Genomic DNA, 26,699 nt, shown 5'->3' on the forward strand with positions numbered 1-26,699 from the left:
CAGGGCAGGGGCCTTGCCTGTTTTGTTCACTGATGTCTCTTGCGTACCTAGAATGATGTCTGGAACATAGTAAGTGCTCAGCAAATATTTACTGGCTGTACGGTGTGAGCCCAGGGTTGCCCTAGGCTCGGGGGTTAGGATGACTTTATGAACAACTCTTAGGACAAGCTCTATGGGGCTTATGTTCTTGTGTGGAGATGGACAATAAAAAAGCAAACCTATCAATGAATAAGATGATTTCAGAGAGCATGGACTGGTGTGGCTTGTCTTGCTGCACTGTAGTGGCCTGTTATCCCTGTCTCCTCCTAGCCTAGGAGAGCCGAGGGGGCAGGGCCAGGGTCTGTCTGGTTCCTTGTTTCATTCCTAGCCCCTGAGGCTGGTGCCTGCCAAACAGGGAGTAGTTAAAAGAAAAAATGTGTTTGCTGGCTGTGGGAAAGAACGAACACAGGCCAGCACAGACTCCAGGCTACATACACCTGTGCCCTTCGGCGGCTGCAGAACTCTTTATCAAGCCAGGAGTAATTGCTGATAAGCCTGAGTGTGAATTTCTTTGCATATAGGGAGGTAGCAGGGCAGTGTTTAATAACAACAGGGATCATCTTAATTAATGAGCTGATAACTGTAATTAATTGCATCATATCCGGAGGCCCTCTTTGGAATTCTGAGAGGGAGTAACTAGGGTTTGATAGCTTTGAGTACTGGAAGGGAGCGGCATGCTAGGATCTCGGTTCCACCACTTCCTTGCTGGGTGGGCTTTGGCAAGTTACAGCTCTGAGCCTCCGTTTCCTCATCAAGAAAATGGAGGTACATGGCAGGGTGGTTGCTAGTTCAAAGCCCTCAATGCCTGCAGCTGCCAGGATTATGGTTCCTGAGGTTATTATGGGAAACCAGGGTGCAGGGCTGATGTAATGCGTCAGGAGGGTTCTCTGCGGCAGGGGCTCGGTGGGGGCCCATCGCAGGTCTGGGTTTTCCTACGGGACCAACCCAGGCATCCCTCACCCTTCTGGGTAGCCCTGGGCAAGCTCCTATAAGTGAGGGAGAAGCAAGCAGCCGGCGCGGGCCGGGGACCTTTCCAAGGGAGAAGCGGGGAAGGGGGAGGGGACACGGGGGTGGGGATGAAGGAGTGGGGAGCCCTGTGAGACCTGGAGGGTCTTGCCCCAGCCCCTGCGGGCGTCGGTTTCTCCACCCGTGTGGCGAGAGGCTGGGTGGGCGGGAGGGAGGGAAGCCCTCCTCCGGCCGCGGGGTGGGGGGCGGTTGGGGGAGCTCCCGGCCTTCCGGGGGTCGCCGGGCGCGGCGGTCTGGCCAGCAGGGGTTAAGCGGTGACTTCAGCCGCGGCGAGCAGGCCGGCGGGCCGGGCTGGCAGGAGGGCGGGGGCGGCGCCGCGTTGCGTTGTGCGCCGCGGCTGGACCAGGCCGCTCGGCAGCGGCGGCGGCGGCGGCGGGCGCAACCCGGACCGGGCCGTGACCTCGCGGGCTGCGCGCGGCGCGGCCATTGGCTCGGGCGGCGGCGGGCCGGGCGGCTGGGGCGCGGGGCTGGGCCGGCCCGGCCATGGGCGCCCGCGGCCGCCGGGGCAGCTGAGGTGCGGGGCGGCCGCCGGCGCCTTTGTGAGCGGCGCGGACAACAAAGGCGCGGCCGAGCGGCCGGAGCCGGTGAGTGCGGCCCGCGGGGCGCGGGGCCGGGCGGGGGGCTCCGCGATCCCCGAGACCCCGCCAGGGTGTCCGTGTGGCTCCGGGTTTCTCCGGGGCCGTGGGCGTCCCTGTGCGAGTGTCGCCGAGTCCAGGGTCTCCGTCTCCCGCGTGGTCCTGGTCTCCGCTCGTGCGTGATCCTTGTGTCCCCGATTCTCCGGGGGAGAGTCTCTCCCGGAGCCCGGGTCTCCTCCGTGTGCCCGGTTGTGTATGCGAGTGTGTATCTCAGTGTCTCTGGGGGTGAGGTCCCAGAGCTGGGGTTTCCTCTCCGTGTGTATGTATGTCCTGTGACATTGGAGCGATTGTATTACTAGTGTATGTGTGTGTGTGTGTGTGTGTGTGTGTGTCCCCTCCCCCCATGGGAGACTCTGTGTCCCTTGGGTGTCCCATCCCTCTGCCTGACTCCTGTCTGGCTTTTGTGCATGTGTGTGTGTGTGTGTGTGTGTGTGTGTGTGACCTCAGCAGGTCTGGCAGGGACAGTTTGGAAATCCCCCCAGCCCCACCCTGGGCTTCACTTTCCCTTTGGTTCACCCAGGCCTTCAGGTCCTGCTGTCACTGTGGTTCAGCTCCCCCCTGCACTGACCTGAGGGTCCCTGGGATTAAGTGGAGTCAGGGATGCCCTTCTCGCCTCTGCTCTGGGCCCACCTCTCCCACCCTGGACCCCTGCCCAGAGACTGGACGGGGGCGGCCTCCTGGAGGAGGGGAGTGTGGGAGGAGAGGATGCCCTGGTCAGCCGGAAGGCCAAGGCCACAGAACCCGGTCAGGCCTGGACACTCCTGGAGACAGAAAAGTGTGTCCGGGACAGGCTCTGTGAAGATGAAGACCAGTCTCCTGGGCCTCCGGGGGTGGTCTTTGAGAGGAAGGCCAGGCCTGATGTAGGGGAGTCTGGGGAGAGTTCTTTCACCCTCTTCCACGTTGGGGTCCTGGGGCAGGGGGCCAGGAAGCTTCCTTTAGCCTTGAGAGCCTGAGGACCCTGCCTCGGGCCACAGCGGGGAGGTGGTAGGGGTGGGCCGCCCTGCGCACGGACTCTGGAGCTAAGACTTTGCCTCAAAGGCCTTGGCCTTCCGGAGGGCTTCAGTCCGGGGAAGTCATGCTCCGCCTGCTGAAGCCCCATCTGTTCCTCCTCGGATGCTGGGGAGAGAGGACAGGTCGTGCAGGCTTATTAGCATGCTCAGCTCTTCTCTGCAGCATCCATCCGTCCCTCTGTCTGTCCACCCAGCACTATGCCCCACAGTGTCCAGGCCTCGGGTATATAAACTAGAAAGGAGGGCACAGTCTGGAAATCTCCGAGCTCCCTGTGGCTGGGTTAAAACTTCTCGGGATGGAGCTCTTCTTCTGGCTTGTGAGGCCTTGGGTTGTGCCTGCGTCTTTCTTACTTTGCTGCATCACACTTGCCTTTCCGAGTTCCCCTGCTCCTTCCTCTTCCACCAGAGAGCCGTTGCCTTAGCTGGTCCCATCCTTCCCCTCTTCGCTTCTCACTCAGGGATCTCCTCCTCTCTGGGCAGCCAGGCATCCAGGATTCCTGTTCGTGATGCTCTTGGAGCCCTCACTGCGGTCGGGGTGGGTTTTGACCCCTCCCAGCGGACTATAAGCCTTTGAGAGCAGGGACCGTGTCTGTCGTGATCACCAGCGCCTGACACACAGTAGGTGCTCAGTAAATGGTTGCTGGTTATGTGGATGCCCTGGAACTAATGGATCCTAAATTGTCCTGTTTCACAGGTTAGCTTTGAAGGAGTCTGGGGAGGGGGAAACTTGGTGGACTTCTTGGGACCCAGGTACCAGGTTCCTTTAAGAGGAAGACCTACTGTTATTTAAATAAATAGTAAATTAACAGATAAATCAACAGTAAGGTAAAAGCTCTTTATGGAACCCGGTATGTGCCAGGTGCTGGGCTAGCTGGTACATATATGTCATCTGCATATGTATGTATGATAATAGTAGCTTAGATTTATGTTGCTCTTTCATGTCTGCTGTCTTTTTGTTTCTACAACCACCCTGATAATTAGGCAACGAAGATGGGCTCATACCCATTTTACAGATGAGGAAGATGAGGCACAGCATTTAAGTGAATGCCAAAGGTCACAGTCAGTGAAAGACTCAAGCTTGGGTTTCCCTGACCGACCAGTCCTTGCTTTCTTCTGCGAGCTTGTCTTTAGTATCTTTGGCTTCTCATCTGCTGTGCTTGCCCTCAAGTCCAGGAAAGACAGTCAAACTCATAAACAGCGGAGTAGGCCAAAGTTCTCTTTCCTCCCCCACTGTGCCGCCTGGGCCTCAGCTCAGCTCCTTTCTTGCCACGTGTCCCTGAAGAGTTCCTTGGTCTCTCTTTGCCTCAATGGAGGGCATTTGAGTCGCCTTCCTTTGGGGTCCTAGTCTAATGAGCTCCCAGGAGTGACCCGTCCTCGCATAGCCTGTGCCCGGCCCCAGGCAGTGGTGTGCTGGAGTCTGTACTGAAGAATGATATCTGGTTGATGAATTTTAGGCGTTTTGCGAGTTGGCTGTTAACCTGCAAGTTTATAGTATGTAAGCTGGCTGTAGTATGTACCTTTACAATTAAATAACCAAAAACAAGGGTAATAAGTACTCAGAATACAGTACTTCCTGATTATTTCACTGTTTTTCACAGTTACCTATGTATTTGTGATTATTTATATCTTTTGTGTGTGTGTGTGTGTGTATATATAGATAGATCCTTTTATATGTGTGTGTGTGTGTGTGTGTATATATAGATAGATCCTTTTATATGTGTGTGTATGTGTGTGTGTGTATACATATATATACACACATACAGATCTTCCTCAACTTCTGATGGGTCCTGATAAACCCATTGTTAGTTGAAAATATTGTAAGTTGAAAATACCATAAGTCGAGGGCCTTCCCTGGCGGTCCAGTAGTTAGGACCCGGCGCTTTCACTGCCAGGGCCCGGGTTCAGTCCCTGGTTGGGGAACTAGGATCCGGCAAGCCGTGAGGTGCGGCCAATAAATAAATAGATAATAAATAAAATGTTAGAAAAAGAAAATCTCATAAGTGGAAACTGCGTTTAATACACCTAAGCTACTGAACATCATAGCTTGGCCTCGCCTGCATTGAACGTGCTCAGAACACTCCCATTAGCCTACAGTTGGGCAAAATCACCTAACACAAAGCCTATTTTATAATAAAGTATTGAAGATCTCACGCAATTTATTGAACACTGTACTGAAAGTGAGAAACAGAATGGCTGTCTGGGTGCACAATGGTTGTAAGCGTATCGGCTGTTTCCCCTGGTGACTGCGTGGCTGGCTGGGAGCTGCAGCTCGCTGCCCTGCCCTGCATCACGAGAGTGTTGTACTGCATGTCACCAGCCCGGGAAAAGATCCAAATTCAAAATTCCAAGTACACTTTCCACTGAGTGCGTATCGCTTTCGCACCATCATAAAGTTGAAAAATTGTTAAGTCGAACCTTTGTAAGTCAGGGATGTAATGTACATAGGGGTGCGCTCCTGCCCGTCTCTTCCCAGCTCCGTTCAGCGGGCTCACCTTGTAGCTCAAAGTGGCCACAGTGAGAGCATTTATACCACAGAAATTGGAAAACGATGCAGGTGTCCCAGTTCTCCCCCCTGTGGAGAACCAGCTGTTAAACATTTTACCAGCACAGCGCGGGGATCTAGCAGTGAGCTCCCGGAGCACAGCCCCTCTCTGGAGCTTGCATTCTCATGTGACAAAACTCCAGGGCTGGTTCAGGGTCATCCCAGTGAGAGTGGCAGCTGCTGGGCTGGGTCTGCTATGACGGTAGGGTTATAAGTGGCCCTCAAATGAGCTCTCCACTCCAGAAACTGAGTTATCTTCCCATTCACCAAGAAGAGGGGACGTGGGATGAGGATAAGTTTCAGTTAATTGTGAACCTGCTTTGCCATTGACTGAAAAACCACACTCAAGATGACTCAGGTATCTGGGAGGCAAAGTGGTTGGGGTGCCTGAGGAGAGACTGTGGACGACTCAAATAGCTTGGGGCTGGTGAAGGTGTGATGGCCGGGACTCGGGTGGCTAGAGCTGTCTGGGGGTGGCTTAGGCAACAGTGGACAGGACCATATGGATTCAGGGGCAGAGTAGAGTCAGACTGTTGATGGGCAGGCTGTAGCTCTTGTACAGTCTGAGAGCCCTGGTTGGGAGAGGGGCATGAGCACAGTTACATACAGCGAGAGTGTGTGCAGAGTGTAGCAGAAGAATGGATGGGGAGAGGGCAAGGGTCTGGGTGGAAGGAACAGCATGTGCAAAGGCTTGGAGGCATGAGCTGTTGGAAGTTCAGTCTGGCTCAGGTGTCAGGTGAACCAGGAGTCTGCAGAGCTGGTGACAGAGCAGGGGAAGTCCTGAACCTTTCTCAAGTCAGAGCACACAGCATCATCTGGGTACCAGCAAAGGAACGCTGCCAGACCTCTTCTGCCAGGGGCATCGTGCTCTGCGGATCACCCCCTCCCCTGAAAATCTTTAAGTTTTCCGGGTAGTTTCTTGTTATCCTCAAGCTTGCTGCTGCTCCAGCCCTAGCATCTGTGGCTGGTGGATTCATAAAAAAATTTCCATTTTAATATCAGGCCAAAAAAATACAGAATTGGGAAGGTGGGTCTGCTGCCCTCCCTCCACCCCAAAGATAAAAGTAACGGTTATTTAGGTTATCCAGTATTTTGATCACCTCTGCTACTTCTGCCCTTCATTTAGGCAGATAATTGGGAGCTTGTTTGTTTAAAGACAACTCATGTTACTTTAATGCCTCTATGTGGCAGACATTTTTCATGCATCAATTCATTTAATTCCCACACTGATCCTGCAGGTGGGTACTATTATCCCATCTTATAGATAAAGAAACTGAGTCTTAAAGAGGTTGAGTGACTTCCCCAAGGCCACAGTATAAGTGGCAGGATTCGAACCAGGTGGGCCCTGAGCTCTTTCTACAGTCCCCCTTTGTTCTATTTTCCCCTTTGCCCTTTGAGGAGGGGAGGAAGAGAAGATTCGACACACGTCTGGAATCTCAAAACACTCAGCCCTTCTTCATTGGAAGTGAATGCGTGTTTTCTCTCGCATATGGCTGGGTTCCTCACCCTGTGGTTGAGGGTCAAGGCCTAGAATAGAACTCGGTGCCCAGGTGGACCGCTAGTCCTGGTGTCTGGCAAGTGCTCGTGTAACGGCTTGTGTTTATGGAGAGCGCTAACTGACAGAGTGGCAGGCGCATTGGCGGGGGCGGAGGCGGGGCTCGCAGGAGTTTGGTCCTCGGCAGTCCTGACGAGTGGGCTGTGTCATCAGCTCCGTTCTACAGCTCAGGTACGTTATCTTGCCTGTCCAGAGACACGTAGCGCGGAGGGGCGAAAGCAGCACTGCTCGACCTTGTTCTGTTTGCCCAGAGCCCCGGCTCTCAACCCTGTGTCCTGGAGCCGTGCCACCCCTTCCAGGGCCTGGCCTCCCTGTGCCTCTGACAGCCCCTGGCAGCGGGTTCCACATGCCGTGGGAACTCGGGGCGGGCAATCCATCGCTTGGCCAGCAGTGCAGGTTGTGCCCATCCCTTCGTCAGAGGCTGGCGCTGAGCCGAGAGCTTTACCTTTTCCTGACCTGTGCCAAGCGGCTCATCTTCCCACTGACCTGTTGGGAGGGTGGCCTTGGCCCCGGCCTCACCACCACCTCGTTGCAGGGACATCGCCAGTCCGGGGCAGTGCAGGTGGCTTGGGGTGACCCCTGTCCATGACTGCACATCGGGCCTGAGGTGAGGTGGCATTTCTGGGTCTGGAGCCCCTCCTACTTGAGAGCCTGGCCTCTGCAGGACCCCCCTCCCAGCGGCTGCCTGATTAGTATGCATCCCTGAATTCCAGCCCTGAGCACGCGAGGCGGGAACCAGCTCCCATCACTGTCCTCTTCATTGTTTGAAGTGGGCAGACTTGGAGCGAGCTTTAAAAATACGGGCTTTTTATTCAATTGCCCTAGAAAAACTGTGGTTTAAATGAAGTAGCGGAATAACCGTCTCTGGAAATCGAAGAAAAATATTCTGGAACCCTGACATTACCCAGAACCTTTGAATTTCTTTTAAAATAAGCGTTTATTTTACTTTAAATTATGCGTGTATTATGTGACTATTGAAGAAAACTTGGAGTATACAGGGATAAGAAAATTAAAATCCCCCTTGTTGGGCTTCCCTGGTGGCGCAGTGGTTGAGAGTCCGCCTGCCGATGCAGGGGACACGGGTTCGTGCCCCGGTCCGGGAAGATCCCACATGCCACGGAGCGGCTGGGCCCATGAGCCGTGGCCGCTGAGCCCGCGCATCTGGAGCCTGTGCTCCGCAACGGGAGAGGCCACAACAGTGAGAGGCCTGTGTACCGCAAAAAAAAAAAAAGAATCCCCCTTGTTGCGCCACCTGAAGACAACCTGTCTCAGTCTTGCAGTGTGTAACATTTATTCAGCGATTCATCTAATCATTCGGCAAGTACCAATTTAGGGCCCACAAAGGGCTGGGTCTGTGCTGGGCGTGAGGTGGGCACAGGTAAATGGTACCCTGCTTCCTGCTGGACCTCTTTCTTTTTCTTTTTTTTTTTTTGGCCGCACCACGTGGCAGGTGGGATCTTAGTTCCCTGACCAGGGATTGAACCTGTGCCCCCTGCAGTGGAAGTGCAGAGTCTTAACCACAACGGCCAAGGAAGTCCCTGCTGGGCCTCTTTCTATGCTGGACTTTGGGTAACTCACTTGGCCCCTCTGTATCTCAGTTTTCTCATCTGTAAAAAAGGCATAATACAAGTACACTGCTCAGGACAGTGCCTGGCCCACTGTCCTGGCAGAATTGGTGGTTCTTACCACAGTGACCAGGCCAATTGTAAGTAGCCTTGCCCTTGTGGATCTCATGTGATGGTGGAGGAGACAAAAGCCAGACAAACGAGTTAAAGTAACCACATGTCATGGAATTAGTCCTGCCACGGAGACAACCTGATGTGATAGGATGGGAATAGCAGGGGCTGGGGGGAGGCTGTTGGGAGAGGAGGGGGTGTATGTGGGGGTTAGTGGTGCAGAATTTGTCAGCTGGAGGTGGTGAGGAGGGCCCCTCTGAGGAGAGGCATTTAAGCTGAGTCCCAAATGACGAGGGAGGACCCCCCTCCCCTCCCCATGCAAAGAGCAGACGGAAACGTGTTCCAGGCAGGCGCACAGCACATGCAAAGGCCCTGAGGTCAGAATGATCTTGGCTGGTTTGAACAGGAGAAAGCCCAGGGCTTGCAGCAGCCGAGGCGGGGAGGGCAGTATAAGGAGGTGCTGTGGAGGGCCGTGTGGATCCAGGCAAGCAGTTAGGATGGCTAATCCAGGCGCAGCAGGAAGACAGCCGCAGTTTCTTTTTAGTTTCCTGTAAATACCTTTATTCATGAAATACAATCCCAAGATTCCAGCTATAAATAGCTCTGGAAAGAAATTTATGTTCTTTGCAGATAATTCATTCAGAAATAACTGAGTGCCTATGACGGGGAAGCACTGGAGTGGACACTGGAGGGTGAGGGATGGACTCATAGATGAGAAAGGCGAGGCCGCGCCAGCAGGTGACCAGTGACTGCGTGCCTGCATGCCGTCCCGCTGACCCCTCCCGCAGCCTGCTGGAGCCTGTGGGCCCCGACTCAGGAAGGGACCCTCTGGCTGCAGGAGGAGAACCGGCTGTGGGCACCCGGGTGGACTTGGGCCCGGAGGAAAGGCTCGGGTGGCTCGGGGATGAGAGGTGGCCATGGAGCTGGAGAGAAGACTTAGAGAAAGAATTGGCTGGAATTGCTGGTGGATTGGTCACAGGGGCTGAGGGAAAGAGAGGAATGAAGAGGAGCCAAGACTTCTAGAATCTTCTTTTGAGTGTCTGGGTGGGTGGTGGTGTCATTACAAACAGGTGGTTCAGAGTGGGTTGAGAGCATGTTTTTGGAGAATCCAGGGCTCCAGTTGGGGACAGGTTCACGTTGAGAGGCTGGCTTAGAAGTCCACGGGAGAGGTGGGGCCCCTTGGCTGGGTGTCATTAGCATATAGATGGCGCAGGTGGGACCACCCAGAGGCCAGGTGGAGGAGGAGGATCCAGGAGAGGAGGCCGAGGAGGGGCAGCCAGGGTGCTAGGAGGAGAAGGGAGGGAGAGTGGGGTCTCTGGGAAGCCGCCACGCCACGCCACGCCACGCCATGCCACAACACACCCCACCCCACCATGCCACGCCACGCCACACTGCGCCACGCTGTGCCATGCCACGCCGTGCCACACCCCACCCCACCATGCCACACCACGCCATGCCACGCCATGCCCCACCATGCCATGCCACACCATGCCCCACCATGCCATGCCATGCCACACCAAGCCACGCTACACCATGCCATGCCGCACCACGCCACACCATGCCCCACCATGCCATGCCATGCCACGCCAAGCCATGCTACACCATGCCACGCCACACCATGCCACGCCGCGCCACACCATGCCATGCCACGCCAAGCCATGCTACACCATGCCACGCCACGCCACGCCACGCCACACCTCCGCCATGCCACGCCACACCCCCACCATGCCATGCCACACCGCGCTATGCCACACCACACCCCACCACGCCACACCACACCATGCCACGTCACGCCACACCCCCACCATGCCATGCCACACCACGCTATGCCACGCCATGCCACACCACACCCCCACCATGCCACGCCACGCCACGCCACACCATGCCACACCCAGCCACCATGCCACACCATGCCATGCCACATGCCCCACCATGCCATGCCACGCCACACCACGGGGCCTGTTGCAGAAGAGAACTGGTGGGCCACAGGGCTGCAGGCCGTTGAGAGTGGAAGTAAGACCAGACAGAAACACAGAGGCAGTTTGGGCCTTTATAAGGGCACTTTTGGAGGAGGGATGGGGCTGGAATCTGCAGTGGGAGTGGCTGGGATGGGAGGGGAGCAAGGAGAGACAGCGTGTGCGGACAGCGCTGAGATGTTGGCCAGGCAAAGGGGGGTTGGATAAAGATGTCTCGGGTGGAGGGGAAGTGGGGAGACCCAGGAGAGTGGTTTGTGCTGGTGGCCGGGACTGCTCCGAGAGGGGACAAGACACAGGGGGCAGCTACGGGAGCTGGATCTTTAGGCAAATGAGAGAGGGTGGTACCCGGTGTGATGATGTGGGAGTTGCGGTGGGGGGAAGGCATTGGCCCTTGATGGAGCCAGGATGCTCTTAGGAAATGGGAGAAGATGGGATAGATTTGGATTATACATGAGGAAAAGTTGGGGACAGTCCCATCTGATGGCCTCATGTTTCTCAATGAAACCTGGACCAGAGGACGGTGAGGTAAGGGCCCCCCAAGACTGCTCCCCCCAGGAGAGGTCATTCTGCCGCCACTAAAGGAACAGGCAGAGATGGCTGGGTCCCCTCAATGACGGAAGCAGCCTCAGCCCGCCTTTGTATAGACAGAAAGGATCAGAGAGGTCAGTGGTTGGTCTGAGATGGCACAGAGGGGCTGAGCCCTCATTCCCGACTCAGTGGGGCTCACGTTCTCTGGGGCACTGGGCTGCTGGGGTGTGGGTCCCATGCCAGCAGACGGGGGCAGCCTCCAAGCCAGTTGGGAGGGTGGTGTCAAGGCCACTCGGACCCTGCAGCAGGAGCTCAGCGCCCCGTGTCACGCCCGTCTCCCACTTTTCTTCCCCAGAGGTCAAGTGCAAGGAACTCACCTCTTCATGCCAGGCACTGAGCTGAGCACTCTGGGAGGATTAGCCCACTGAGTCCTCACGGTAAGTGAGGTGCGGGTGCTGTTACTGTCCTCCCTCTACAGCGGGGAGAAGGGTCCCGAGAGGTGAAATACCACCCAGCAAGCCTGTGCCAGCCACAAAAGGGGGGTGAGGGTCCGCAGCCAGCGAGTCCGGCTGCTTCTCCCACGCATGCCCATTTTGCAGAGGAGGACGCCACAGCTCGTGGGTTCGTTAATTTGTTCTCAGTTGCTCGTCCTCGCGTTCCTCTCCTCCCAGCATATATTTACTGGACACCCCCTGGGAGCTGGGTACTGGGCTAGGAGCTAAGGATGAGTGAAGTATGGTGACCACCTATCTGGGGTTGGGGGAGCAGGCAGGTAACCGATGGAGGGAGGGGAGAGTGCCTGACCCAGGCATAGGGGCTCACCGGAGCTTCCCAGGGAGTGCTGGACGAAGCAGCTTAGAGGCAGAGTTGGTTCTGGGAGAGGGAAGCGTCCCAGGTGTGTACAGAGGCTGGAGGTGAGTGCAGAGTAGGACCCTGCAAGGTCAGGAGGGGTGCGGTCAGGAACGCCGCTTGAGAACTCTGTCCATCTCGCTAGGAGCTTGCACTTTATCTTGACCATGGGAGCCGTTCAGTTGTTTCTAGCTGGGGGCGGGGGGGGCATGATCAGCCTGGTCAGAACTTTTTGTCCTGGTGGGGGCTGAGTTGGAAGGGACAGGAGACATCAGGGAGACATTTAGAGGCTGTTACAGGCCCTCTGATTCCTAGGTTGTTCTGTGAACTCTTGCTGCTTTCTTCGTGCTTCCCAAACTCTGCTCACTTCTCTTGTCTAAAAAGGTTCCCGAGACTCAGAGAGGTTAAGCAACTTGCCTGAGGTCACGCAGCATAACACAGCATCCAGGCTTCTGCTGGTTTCTTGAGTGAAACAACCAGGGTCTCAAAGGTGGAAGCAGGTGGCAAGTAACCTCTGCGAGGGGCTCACAGGAGGCTCCAGTGGACCGTCACCACCTGCAGGTCCTCCTGTGCCTTTAAATGTCCTTTTGCCGGTCTCAGAGGCTGGGTGGGACTTCTGGGAGGGAGGAGCTGGGCTGCTACTGGGAACCGCCTTCCCAGGAGCTGGGGCCCCATGTTTAAGCAGTTTCCTGGGGAACTGGCTTCCTCCCCAGTGAGTGATGAGAAAACTCTCTGGGGCTGGGCCAGGTCATGGGAGGCCAGCAAGGGCGGTGGTCTCCTCTGGGGAGGATGGCTGTATTTTACCGATGCCAGGCAGAGACCTCCTTCTTGGGGGGGGGGGCTGGAAGAGATGGGGAGCGGTTCCCAGAGCCCTGTTCCTGTGAGTCCCGTCACTTTGGGCAGGTGTCTTGCCCCTCTGGAGTCTTGGTTACCTCATCTGTGAGGGAGGGATAATATTAAACGTGCTCCTGAGGGATTGAAAAAATAACCGGTGTTGTTCACTGAGGGCCTCGAGTGTGCCAGGCAGCATACATTATCTTCTTCCGGTTCACGTGGCAACCTTTGAGGTGTGTCGGGTTGTCTTCATTTTACAGATGGGGCAGCCGAGGACCAGAGGGTAATTCGCCTGAAGTCACACAACTTGTAAGTGGCAGAACTTGAACACTGATCCACCTGACTCTGGAGCCCTCCCTTGACACCCCTTTGGTCCCTGTCACACTTCCTTGGCAAATCACCTGATAGAATCTTCTGGGGCTCCAGCTTTCTGGCCACCCCACTTTGGGGCACCCCAATCTAGACCAACCCCATAAGTTTTATCACGAGGCCTTGGAGCCCCAGTGGGCCTAAGCCCCTTGCTCATCATCTCACAGCCACTTGGAGCAGACTTGGGACAAGAATCCCAGCGTCCCAGGGATACCGGCCTTCTGCTCTTTCGCTGCCCCAGGGCCCCAGAAAGACCACCGGACTGGGAGCCTGGCACCTGGGTTCTAATCCCACCTCTTCCTCAAACCAGCCAGGAAGGCTTGGGCAACATTTCATCCTGTCTCTAACTTCACCCTAAGCCTCAGTTTCCTCTTCTGCAAAATGAGCAGGTGGAGAATCTAGGGTCTCTACCAATTCTAATAACCCACGAGTATAGGATTTCAGATTTCTGGGAGTCTGCAAGAGTCAAACATCGGCCACTTTTTTCTACTTCCTGTCCTCTGTTGCCTGGGGAGCAGGGGGAGATTGAATTGAGAAAACAGCTCAGAGAGCCCTCTAGTTACATAGCAGCTTATGATCTAAGCATCGATGGAGCGCCCTGTGTGCTAGGCACTGAGCTGGCCGCTTTGCGTATAACTGAATGGTGTGCTCACCAGGGAGGTGGGTATTATTAGCTACGTTGCAGGTGTGGAAACGGAGGCATAAAGAGGTTAGCTAACTCTGCCGAGGGCCAGGCTATACAGTTACCTTTATATAAGAACTGGACTTAAAAGCCCAGAGGCGGTGCTAAGGGTCTGTGCGGGCTCCGTCCTGCCTCGTGGCCCATTGTATGGAGCTCTTGGTAAAACCGGCTCTCTGGGACCCCAGATGGAAAAATTCACCCTATCCATCCACCCTTGAGCAATGGTGATTGGGGTCCAACCTGGAAGCACTCAACGGATGAGTCACAGGGAGGATGATGAAGGGATGATGGCAGGGAGAGCCAAACAGTGCTTAGTCCGCCGTCGGCCAGAGCTCAGCCTAGCCTGGCAGCCCGGACACAGAGCGCAGGCCACGGCTGTTTACGGAGTCGAGGATTTGGGACAGGGAGAGGCTGTGGCTGATGGGGAGGGAGATGGGAGCTGAGGGTAGGACAGTGGGGTCGGACTCTTGTCTAGAGCTGGAAGGGCCTTCTGGGATTATCTACTCCAAGCTCCTAGTTTTATGTATGGGACATCTTAGTCTGGAGAAGGGTCATAACCTGCCCCAGGTCACACAGCCAGTGACAGCAGACCCGAGAACAGAAGAGGATTTGGGAAGCTGGATCCTCAGCTTCCTTCTGGCCACTGTCATGGGGATGACTTCCTGCCAGGCCCTGCTGCTGCCCGCCCTCGCTCCCTTCCATCAGAAGATCAAGAGTAAGAACAGTGATAGTAAACAGAGGAATCATCTCGCCGAGTATAAGCATGGTGGTCGCCAGTGTGGACTCTGGAGGCAGGCTGTCTTGCTCGAGCCTTACGGTCCCCCCACCCCCTTCCTCGCCCGGTGACTCTGGGAAGGGCATGTAATTCCTCTCAGCCTCCAACTTTCTTCATCTGTATCATGATTCAAGCAGATGCTGAAATTGCAGGACTTTTCAATGCCTTTAACATCTAGAAGGGCAACTTCTACCCTGGTTCTTCCATGGTCTTTGACCACTGAACACCTTTTTTTGCACTGAGTATCTATTAGCGTATTTCAGGACACAGGTATTTCCCCAGATGTGCAGACTGAGGAACACTGATGTCGGTGGTTCCTCAGGACTATTTAAACATTTGAACTCAGGCACTGTGGACTGATCGTAGAGTTTTGGGGAGACATCCCTACTGAGCTGTGGCATTCAGCACCCTCACCAGTCTCCTTGGGATGTATAACCAACCAGACTGTTTCTGCTCATTCCATTCTCTGATGCCTCCTCCTTCCTGGAGCACGAGTTGCTTTATCACCATACGTGGTGGAAACAGAAGGAGCCTTCCCTGATTGGAGCCACCCTGTCTTCCTGGGACAGCAAGCCTGGCTGAGATGTCCAGGGCCAGCAGCTGCTGCCCTGCTGCCAGGCTCACCTGGGAGCAGGCTTGGAGGATGCGAGGCAGGGCGGCCTGGGACCGTGGGGGTGAGTCTGGGCGTGGCCACCTGGCTTCTAGGTTGGCTCTGCCACTCACTCTTTTATAACCTTGGGCAAGACACAGCCCTCTCTGGGCCTCAGTTTCCACATCTGTAAGATAAGCGGCTAGGTGTAGTGATTTGTTGGTTCCCTTTGGGGCTGATGTTCTGAGGAATGGGCACATTTGTTACCTTTTGGCCTCATACCCTCATTCGTTTGCTGGGTTCTTGGAGTCATCCAAGATATCCCCCTATTTTTTTCTTTTTTTTTTTGGCTACACCGCACAGCTTGTGGGATCTCAGTTCCCCATTCCCCGATCAGGGATTGAGCCTGGGCCACGGCAGTGAAAGCCCCGAATCGTAACCATTAGGCCACCAGGGAACTCCCAAGATGTCCTGACAGGAGCTTTTCTTTCTCAGGAGGTTAGGTGTGCATGAAGGTGCCAGATACAAGCAGGTGCTCTGAGCACCCTTGGGAACTGGGAGCCAGTAATTCTTTTAAGTTAGTGTGTGCCAGCATTGCCCCGACAGCCTGCAAAGAATGCAGACTCCCGGGCCTCACCCCTAGAGATTCTAAGTTTGTAGGTTGGGGTTGGACCTTAGAGTCTACATTTTTAAAAAGCCTCCCCTTCATTCAGGTTGTTGTGAAGTCAGTAGTTCAAGGGCCACACTTTGAAAAAGGCCCTTAGACTCTCTTTGAGCCAAAAAAGGCTCAGGAGAGTGACAACCTGCCAGGTTTGGTGATGACTCTGTGTGACCCTGTTCCGAGCTGCCCTCATCTGTGGTCACAGCCTTCAGTAGCTGGTTACTCTTCTTGCCGACAAACTAGTGTTTCCCAAACCTGACTGATTATCAGAATCTCCAGGAGGCTTTTGAACGAAATACGGATTCTTGAGTCTCACCCTTAGTGATTCTAAGCCAGGAGATGTTGGCTGCGACAGGAAATCTCCATGTTTAAAAAGCTCCCTAGGTCTTTGGTTCATTTGTTTGTCGTTCACTCATGCAGTGGTCTAGGCCCAGGGGAAGGCGTTGAGGACTTAATTGTTAGACCAGATGCAGTCTCGGACATTATGTCACCGATGCTACAACCTGGTGAAGGAGGCAGACAGTGATCACATAGGGATGCCCAGCCAGTTTGGGGAAATATGTCTAGAAAATGGTTGGGTCAGATTAAATACCTGGGCAAAGCTGGGCTTCCTGGTAAATTCCAGATTGAAGTAGAGCCCTGAGCCCAGTGGCCTTTGGTCACTGCTTATGGACACCCGTCATTTTTTCATTCACTTATTCTTTTATTCATCCATCCATTCATCCATCCATCCATCCATCTATTCATTCATCCACCCATCTATCCATCTATCCGTTCATCCATCAATCGATCCACACATCCATCTATCCACACATCCACCCATCTCTCCATCCATCCATATATCCACTAATCCACCCACTTACCTAACCATCCATCCACCCATCCACCCATCCACACATCACTCTTGAATCTCTACCATGTGTTGAAGGCTGCACTAGGTACTGGAGAGACAGAAATGAAAAGCCTTGTCCCTACCCTCAAGGAGCTCACAGTCTAGTGGGTGGAGGGGTCAGAAAGCAAAGCAAATGATTCCAGTCCAGAGTGTTAGTTGCTCAGAGGGGCGAGTGGCTGGTTCTCCCAGTGGGCCTCATGGAAGATTTCCCTGAAGCTGGCTTGTGTTAAGGCTCAAAATGTAGGTGGGAGGGTCCCAGGCAGATAACGTAGGGCATGGCTTCCAGGCCAAGGAAGGGTCCTGCCCTGGGGAGGGCAGGTCATTGTGGCTGGGCAGGTGGGAGCACCTCTTCTGCTCCTGGAGCTCAGGCTCTGTCTTTTGTTTTCCATGTTTGTTTCTCCATGAGGCCTGGTCCACAGTAGGTGCTCAGCAAACATTCATTGTTGGTGAGTGGGGAGGTGTGGGGTGATCTGGAAGAAGGGATGGCCTTGTGGGCCACACTGAGGAGCCTGTGGCTCTGTGGGCCCTGGGCAGGGTGCAGGTGGGGAATGACACCATCGCGTGGGCTCCCTTGGCTGGGGGAAGGGGGAGAATGGAGATGACCAAGGGGGCCCCCCAGCTCTCACCTTTGTCGGCCTCCTGGGCCTTCAGTTCTCTCCTTGTGCGGATCAGAGCCATTGCCTCTGTGAAAACTCGTTGAGCCCATGGCTCTTTTCCTGGAGTGGGTCTCTCCTGCAACCCAAGGGCTCTGCCTCTGTTGGTGGATGAGGAGGGCAGGGTGCTCTGGGGAGGTGAGTAGATGCAAGGGTGGGTGGCTAAGAGCCTTGGCCTTTGACATCAGCCTGTTTTTTTTTTAAATTAATTAATTAATTAATTAATTATTGGCTGCATTGGGTCTTTGTTGCTGCGCGCAGGCTTTCTCTAGTTGCAGCGAGCGGGGGCTACTCTTCTTTGCAATGAGTGGGTTTCTTATGGTGGTGGCTTCTCTTCTTGCAGAACACAGGCTCTAGGCACGCGGGCTTCAGTAGTTGTGGCTCACGGGCTTAGTAGACGTGGCGCACGGGCTTAGTTGCTCCGCGGCATGTGGGATCTTCCACGGACCAGGGCTCGAACACATGTCCCCTGCATTGGCAGGTGGATTCTTAACCGCTGTGCTACCAGGGAAGCCCCATCAGCCTGGTTTTGATTCTCACTTCGGCCTTTTGTCAGCTGTGTGTCCTGAGGCAAGTGTCTCTACCTCCCTGTGTTTCAGTTCAGTTTCTCAGTTTGTTCTTGAACCGATTAAGAGAGTTGTCGTGTGCAAAGTACTCAGAGCAGTGCCTGGCACCCAGTAAAGCATCTGATAAATGTTAGTTGACGTGTGGAGCTTGGGAGGCAGTCGTGCTGGGGTGATTGGACCCAGAAGGCCTTGTTCGAATCCCGCCTCTACCTCTGACTAATTATAGAGACCTTGGCAAGCTGACTCAGGCTCCGAGTTCGGGTTTCTCATCTGTGATGCCCCGTGGGATCGCTGGGAGGAGCGCGGAGTCTGGTGGTTCCTTCTCTGCACTGGGCTTATTACTGAAGTCCGAAAACTTGGGTCTTAACCGGTAGAGTGAAGTCTCCACCTGGTGAGGGTGCTGTGGACGGTCACCTCCACAGCCCGCGGACTCTGGGGGTCGGTCTCATGTCTGTAGGGCCGCCTCTCTTGGTCCCAGCCCCCCCTTCACATGCCCTCACTGGTTTCTGGTGTCCTTTGGAATGGATCATCATGTGACAGGGGCACGGGGTCTTCAGAGCAGGGTGCTATGGGGGGAGGGTCGCACTAGTGTAGGGGCAGATGGAAGGGACTCTTCTTCCCCAGCCAGCCTGGGTCTGGGTGCCCTGGAGAGACCGGGATTTCAGACACCTGTCCTGGCCTCAGCACCCCCCCCTACCTGTCCCACATCATGTCCCTGCTTGGTTTGAATGCTCAGGGCTGAGTGATTTGGGCATGCCTGCTGCCCCAGAAGATTTGGGTCACAAGCAGGTAAATATTAAACCCAGAAAGCTAGCTCCGAATGGAAACCTGTTTGGGCTGGCTGCCTGGGGGACTGCCAGGTTCTGAGCCTCCCGCCCAGCTGATGGCTAGGACAGGCAAGCACCCTCCAGGGGAAGAAAGGGCACCTGCTCCATTCCACGTGACTGCATTTACTTGCCGTTACTGTCCAGTGGTCAGGGGCTGCTGTGTCTGCTTTACAGTGAGGAGGAAACCAAGGCACAGAGAGGGCAGGAGGTCTGCTTAGGTTTACATAGCGAATGCGGGGACCTGGGGTTGGACCTGGGAGGGTCTCTCAGCAAAGCCCGTGCTCTTCTGGCCCTGGGCCCCCAGTGATCTCCTTGCTGCTGCTAGGGCTGTGCCAGGATGCTGTGGGGATCACAGGTGCTGGGGTTTGCTCTCTGGCTCCTCTGAGCCTGGGCCTCAGATTCCCTTTTTTGCAAAGTGGGGACAGTCTTGTTTGGGGTCCCTGGCAGGCAGGACCGGGCCCAGGACACCTGAGTGCAGTGATGCTGGGGGCAGGATCCCAGGGAGCGCTTCCTGTTTGCAATGTACAAAGCTCTCCTGGGGCCTGGGCAGGGCTTCGGGAGTAACCACCTGGCCAGTCAAATAAGCCTTCTCTTTTTTTTTTTTTTTATGTTGGGGGTAGGAGTTTATTAATTAATTAATTTATTTTTGCTGTGTTGGGTCTTCGTTTCTGTGCGAGGGCTTTCTCTAGTTGTGGCAAGCGGGGGCCACTCTTTATCGCGGTGCGCAGGCCTCTCACTATCGCGGCCTCTCTTGCTGCGGAGCACAGGCTCCAGACGCGCACAGGCTCAGTAGTTGTGGCTCACGGGCCTAGTTGCTCCACGGCATGTGGGATCCTCCCAGACCAGGGCTCGAACCCGTGTCCCCTGCATTAGCAGGCAGATTCTCAACCACTGCACCACCGGGGAAGCCCCAAATAAGCCTTCTCTTGAATACCATGTATGACAGGGCCCAGCCACAGTTCCCATCCTCTGGGAGCCGATACACAAGCCAGAATGAGAACATAGGTTTGGGGCTTCAGGACCTGGGTTTGCATTCCAGGTCTTATTAGCTTTGTGATCTTGGGCAGGTGCCTTCGTCTGGCTTAGCCTAGTCAGCTCGCTCTGAAAGACAGGAATTCTAATTTACTTCACCAGGCCATGGCGAAGAGGAAGTGAGATGGTGTTCTCAGAGCTCCTGGTGGAAAGTAGGTGTTCAGTCAGTTGACTGCCCTCCTCAGGCTCTCGGGGGATAGTCTTCTAAGGCTGAAAGTGACCAGCAGGTCTGAAAGGCGAGTGAAGACTGCTTCCCAGTGCTGCCAGCAGTCTAGGAGTAGCATGGGCTGGTGCTGCAGGCAGCTGGGGATGGGGCAGGATGGGGCGTCCGCTCCATAACAGGACGGGTGGGATGTGGGGTAAGCTTAGCTGGGGAGAGAGGGGGATGTTGGCTTTTACCTGGTCTCCCCACCCCCAGCCCTATAGGCAGTGGCAGCCCCAGACCCTTGGCTGTTTTCACAGACTGTGAAAATCAGAAGGCTGGGAGAGGAAGTGACTTGTCGAGCGTTGGTGGGAGTTGGTGGCAGAGGCAGCCCGAGGTCCACCGGGTCCCGTTGCTGCTCCATCAGCCGCCTGGGGTGGGCCCCTGGGGCGGTTGGCCTCCCTCACCTCTCCGGCCTGCCCTGAAGCCAGCTATGAATAGAATATTCTGGGCTACATGACTCACAGGCTGGCCCTTCCTCCACCAGGGCGCTTTGGGTTTTCCTTTCTTTACTTTTCCCTAATAAGGTCTCATGTGGCTGGCTTTCACCTCTCCTTTCTTTGGGCCTGGAGGAGTGGTGACTTTTGCCCCAGGAAGCCTGTCCTGGGAGGGCTCCTGTTAGGCTGCTGGACTGCACGTACTCAAACCTGGGTTAGTTTAAAGGGAGGCCGGGCAGAGGCATTGGAGCCGCGCAGACCTGGGTCGGGAGCTCGCTGCCCGCTCTCTAGCTGTGTGACCTCGGGCAAGTCCCTTTGCCTTTCTGAGCCTCAGTTTTCGGACTCAGTTCAATCCAACCCACATTTACTGAACCCCTGTTAACTGCCAGGTGTGGCGCTAGGCAGTTCCGGTGGAGCAGCAAGCGGACTCAGCCGCTGTCCTCCAGGAGCCTCGAGACTGAGTGCGGAGTCACGTGGGGACCGGGCTTTCCAGCCTGAAGCACATGCGAAACCCCACACCTGGCTCCCGGTTTTACTAGAAACTCAGAGATCATAGTGAGCCTTAGTTTGATTCCCAGCTAGCGAGAGCTGTAGTTGGGATTTCATGTCAATTACTGTCACTTCGATTTCACACTCGTTAGCTCCAGGAAAGCGCAGGACCTACTTCTGGAGGCACGGCCTTGATTTTCCACGCACGTTGGTGATGTGAGTTCGTGTCCCAGGTGGTGAGCTGAGGCTGCCGTGTTCCCACGTGTGCCCCAACCTTGGCAAGGAGGAAATGCAACCCAGATGATGTTCCAGGGTAGTCCACCGCCTGGCGTGTAGTGGGTACTCAAGAAGTGTCTGTTGAACCAATGAGAGGGACAGTGGCAGCCCGGAACACATCCTAGCGAGGGTGTGATTGACTCGGGGAAGGAGGGCCAGCTTATGGGTGTCCTGTGCAGGAGGGAGGAGGCTTGTCCTGAGAAACTTCACAGGATGAAACGAGGGCAGGTTTAGACTTTTCTAATGTGGGACGATGAGTCTTCTGCCAAAGGAGGAATTCAAACATGAGAATATGATGTGGGACAATGACTCAGGCTTGGGTAGAGGTGAGGCGTTTATGGAATAGCCACTCTGTGGCTGGCATAGGGCTGGGCTCAGTGAGCTCCATCAGGGCAGGGAGGCTTTTTCTTTTTTTGTTCACTGATGTATCCCAGGCACCTAGAACAGTACTTGGCTCACAGGGGTGCTTAATAAACGTGAATTGATTGACTGAATGCATGAATGAGTATATTACTTAATTGGGTCTCAGGGGTGTTATTACACCCAGTGTGCAGATGAGTAAACTGAGGCTTATGGAGGTCAAGTCACATGTTTGCTGGGTTGTGGGGTCAGGATTTGGAGTCAGGGCTGCCTGATTGCAAAGCCTGTGCTCTGACCCACCCATCTGTTGGGATCCTCAAGAAGGAATTCTTGCCCTGGCTGACAGGTTGGATTTCAGCCTCTCAGAGATCCCTCTCTTCTGAGAGTGGCTGATTGTGGGAAAATACAACATGCTTGACTCCGAACTAATGGCAAGGCCAGTGCTGCGAATCACAGTGGATCACCCAGCCTGCTCTGATCAGCAGGCGCCCTTTCAAAGAGAGGGGTTAGGAAGGGATCGATGCTGCCCGCCCTAAGGGGGTCCCGCCAGGCTTGGCCTGACGTTGTGGTCCCCCTCAGCCACAGCAGAGGGGAGGGCGCTGGCTCAGGCGGTGGCTGGCACACTGCCGGCACAGTGGGACCTGAATCTCAGGCCGACCCTGCCCAGGTGCCTGCTCCGGGGGAGTGGCTGGATTGGTGAGGGTGAATCCCTGGCGTTCACGGGAACCTGTGCCTACCCTCAGCCCCCAGGTGGTTCTGGACAAGGATGCCCAGCGAGACTTGACATGTTTGCATTCAGCTGCTCCAGGAGGGGGCCACTTATTGAGGCTCTGCTGGGGACATCGTAGCTAGAACACTTGCCCAGGGCCACCGGGCCGGAGCACTTTGTCTGCTGGTCCCCCACGTTCTCCTGATGTGCTCCTGCTTAGGGTCCCTGTCCCACCAGCTCCCCATGGCCCCGTCTGCTCACCTGAGCGTTTTCCCAGGCAGCAGAGCAGCCCAGCGGACTGGTGGCCGGCTAGTGGCTGAGGTGCGGAGGTGTGAATACCGTAGGGGTTCAAGGCACAGCCCTGCAGCTAGATGGCCTGGAATCCAATCCCAGTTCCCCCTTGTATTGACCGTGTGACCTTGAGCAATTTTCTTACCCTCTCTGTGCCTCTGTTTCCTAATCTGTAAAATGGGGGTGATAATAGTTCCTCTCTGAAAAGGTTGTTGTAAAGATTAAAGTAACTATAGGAGTAAAGGACTTGGAATTGCTCCGGGCCCTTAGTTAGCGGTTAATACCTGTGACGTGCTGTGATGCCGATTTTGGCATTCACTCCTTGGTGGCAACTGGAGGAGCGAGTGTCTGCCTTTTTTCTGTGCCCCGTGTCTGGGCCCTGGATTCCACCCACTCAGTGCCACTTTTGTGGATGAGTACCTGGGCCGGGTTGCTGGGGAGAGACGAGCCAGGGCCGCGCAGGGGCCCCTGACTCCCACTGGAAACCCCCTTTCTACCATCCTCCCTCCCTCTCTCCTGCTCCCATGTCCCAGGCCTTGCAGAGATGAACTATTCATGCTTTTGTTTACTGTTTCAAGGAGCAGTAACTGACATCCTCCCACCCCAGGTTCAGGGCCACTCCCGGGAGTTCCCCTAGACCTCCAGGTCTCCCCCGCAGAAGCACCGCCTGCTCTTGACTGTTGGAGCCCATTCAGTTCACCTTCCCCTGCTGGACCATGAGCTCCGAGCTCGGGGCGGTGGGGGGCGGAGGCGGTCAGAGGGGAGTGGGGCATCGGCCCTGGCCCAGGAGAGCTCAGGTCTGGTTGTTTATTTGTGAACTCAGAGATGGCGGCTAGGTGCCAGGAACAGGTGCTGGGTGCTGAGGAGGGAGAGGCGTGAGGCGTGGTCCTGCTTTGAAGAGGCTGCAGCCTGCCCTCTCTCCCTCCCTCCTGCCGTCCCTCCCCACTTCCTGTATTCCAGATGCCACGCCAGGTGGTGGAGGCACACGGAAAAGTAGGTCGTGGTCACTGCCCCCAGTCTCTGCCCCGAGATCCACAAAAACAAGTAACCAGAGCATAATTCAGTTTCTTTAGAGACTTGGAACCTGGCATTTTCTGCCATGGAAACCGGTGGTGATGACTTTGGTCTCTGTGTCCCTGTGACTAATAACAGTAACACTACCCCACATTAACAGGCCAGTGTCTGCCCCAGATCCCCAGAGGACTTGACCAGATGCCCCGAGACCAGGAGTTTTCGACCTCAGCACTGTCGACACTTGGGCTGGATAGTTCTCTGCTGTGGAGGCCGGGCTCTGCGCTGTAGGACATGCAGAGCATCCCTGGCCTCTACCCCTTACATGCCACTAGCTTCCCCCTGCCTCCCCGTTGTGACAACCCAAACGTCTCCAGACATCGCCAAATGTCCCTGGGTGGCAAAGCCGCTCCCGTTGAGAACCACTGCCTTAGATGGATCAGTGAAACTGTAATTGCATACATCAAGATAGAATGGAAAATTTGAAATCCAGTACTGCCACCCTCCAAAAAAAACGAAAGAGGAAAAAAGCGCCCACAACATCCTGTATTCCTTGGGTTTGGCATAAAATGCGAACATCCGTTGGGAGGTGGGAGAGCCCTTGGAGGCCTGAGCAGTTGTGTGCCTTGGCCCAGGCCAACCGGAGGCAGAGCCTCTGGCAAAAGAACAGGGCCATCGCCAGGCCTTGTGTCCCCTTGCTCTGTGTGGTTACAATGTAGGGCAGGTCATCCAACAGCCACAGGCTGTACATACGACCATCATCAGTTCTGGGCGAGTTGAGTCGGAACGTTCGACTGGCTGCCTCAATCTCAGTTAAGCCCTGGTATTCCCCCCACCCCATAGTGCCTGTCCTGGTTTGTACAGATGTATGGACTTGTGTCATTGTTTAGCATCTGCATCCCTGGGGGGTTGTGGATTTCAAGGGGGCAGGATCCAAACCCCCAGAACCTTGCATGGTACCTGGCATCCAGTAGTGCTCAATCAATTTTTGTGGAATGATTAAGAGATATTGTTGGGTGGATCCAGAAAAGTAGGTCGGCTTTCCCGCCCTCCCCTCGAACGCTGTTAGGTTCCCAGGAGGAGGGAGTGGGACCTGGAGACCTCAATTCTAACATACATGGCACATATGTGGAAGACGTGACCTTCCTCACTCGCTTCCTGGTTTGCATCCTAATGGGAAAGGAGGTGGTGTCTCCGTCCTCTGACCAAGACCCTGGCCACAGGACAGACCCCGGATGAACCTGGCAAAGGCTCAGCCTTGGCAGGAAACGCACAGGTTTCCTGTGCGTTTGTCCCCCTGCTGTGTCCCCCTGCTGTGTCCCCCTGCTGTGCGCGTGTGTCCCCCTGCTGCCATCTAGCATTTTGGAGCACCTGTTGGCTGCAAGCAGGGAGGAGAGCACCAGATCCTGCCTTCCCAGGCCTGTCTCTTTCCACAGGTCACTTGAGGATGCTTCTGATGCAGTGTCAAGTGACAGCCGTGGGCAGGCGGGGTGGGGGTGGGGGGTCACTGTAAGTTTGCTGCCTGGAGGCGGGGTTGCTGTCCCTGACTTTAGCAGAATACATCTGAGTTCATTTGAAGCATCCCGACATTTGCAACTCTCCCCAGGGCTGATTCTCCAGCCAGGGTGCTTTACATAAGGGGTACATCTGCAGCCAGCTGCGAGGCCCAGCCTCCCCTTGACCACGTGAATTCAGGCACATGGAATGTCTCCCTGGCACGACGCACTGAGCTTTGGTCATCACTGTGTTTCACACCAACTAAGGGAACTCAGCATCACTGTCATTTTTGGGGTCCTCTCCTTTCCTGATGTGACCTTCTTGCCTGGAATCTTGACTTTAAAAGGAGCAGGAGGTGTGTGGAGGCTTTGGGGAGCTGAGTGTTGGCTTCAGGGCCAGGCCAAGCTGGTGGCTGTCCCAGAGCACATCAGTGGGCACCCCTGGCCCTCAGTGGGGGACACTGCATGGTCAGAAGCTGCAGGAGGGCTTTCACTGACCCAGAAAGACTCTGGAGGCCAGTGATGGGGAGGGCCCTGGGACTGCTCAGCTCCACCTGGTACACCACCCCTTCTTGTAGGCCAGGGCTGCTGTCCAGTTAGAAGGAGGTGGTCATTCATTCATTTAACAAACGTTTATCGAGCACCTCCTGTGTTCCAGGCTCTCAGCGAGGTATTTTATGTGAATTATCCTCATTTAATCCTTATAACAACTCTCTGCAGTGGGGATTTTTAGAGTTTTCCTACAGAAGAGGGAACCAGGGATCAGAACAGTGAAATAATGTCTTTGTGTCACGGTGAGGAAATGGAGAGCCAGAACCCAACCAGGTTTGATTGCAGACTCACTCTCCTAAAAATCATACCTGGGGCATGATGGTGGCAGAAAGGGGCGCCCAAGGGATACCCTGCAGGACCAGAGACTGCCTCAGGATGGGGGCACCCTGAGTGCAACGGGTCCCCCATTTTCCACCGGGCAGCAGGATGCAGGCAGAGGTGGGCTCACAGCCCATGGGACCCAGTGCGGTTTCTGTGAGAAGGGAGGGTAGGGATTCTCTGTAGGACCAGGCTGTGGGTGCCAGTCCCTCAAGAGTCCAAGTACAGGGCTGGTGTCGAGAGCATCAGTTAAGCTTTTGCCAAAACTGATGATGAAAGAGGACCGGTGTTTGGGACCGGTTCCCCGTGGGGGCCATAGTCCAGGATTTGACTCCATCCCAGGACAGCAGGATTCAGGGCAAATTTATTTCATGGTTGAAACCCCGCTCCCCCCAACACCTCCAGCCCAGTCTCCTCTGCCCCCTTCCCAGAGCCCCAGGCAGCATCTTGTCAGAGGTGTGGTATTCATTGCAAGGGAGTGGGTGGATCCATTGGTCTGTTGAGGGAGAGGCACCCTGCTACAGCGAAAAGACGTGGCCAGACCTCTCCACCTGCAGCTTAATCATGGATCTGCCTCTGATGAGCTTCTTGAACATGGACAGATCTCTCTATCTCTCTGAGCCTCAGTTTCCTCCTCTGTAACATGGGGCTGATCCTCTCCACTCGTGTGTGCTCCGCCCCTTTGGGGGCTGGTGGGAGGACAGGCATTTCCGTCTCTCCCTGGCAGGTGCGGCGGACAGGGAGCTGCTGGAATGACACTCACATCTTCCCTGGGGGAGGGCCGCACATTGCGAAGGGGGTGGCTTGAAGCTTAAGTGCTGGCCTTTGGGGCTGAGGCCTCT

At 55.2% G+C, this 26,699-nt stretch overlaps 1 protein-coding gene across 1 annotated transcript in view; it reads left to right on the forward strand.

The window, feature by feature from the left end:
• Positions 1-1,577: 1,577 nt before the first annotated feature.
• Positions 1,578-26,699, forward strand: part of ARHGEF10L (Rho guanine nucleotide exchange factor 10 like) — a 145,889-nt gene continuing 120,767 nt past the window's right edge. The window contains exon 1 of the mRNA XM_060015325.1: positions 1,578-1,649. The gene's annotated coding sequence lies outside the window, so the exon portion shown is untranslated. The remainder of the gene's footprint in view (positions 1,650-26,699) is intronic.

The sequence above is a fragment of the Delphinus delphis genome, chromosome 1 (genome assembly GCF_949987515.2).
Source record: "Delphinus delphis chromosome 1, mDelDel1.2, whole genome shotgun sequence".
In the NCBI taxonomy this organism is placed as follows: domain Eukaryota; kingdom Metazoa; phylum Chordata; class Mammalia; order Artiodactyla; family Delphinidae; genus Delphinus; species Delphinus delphis.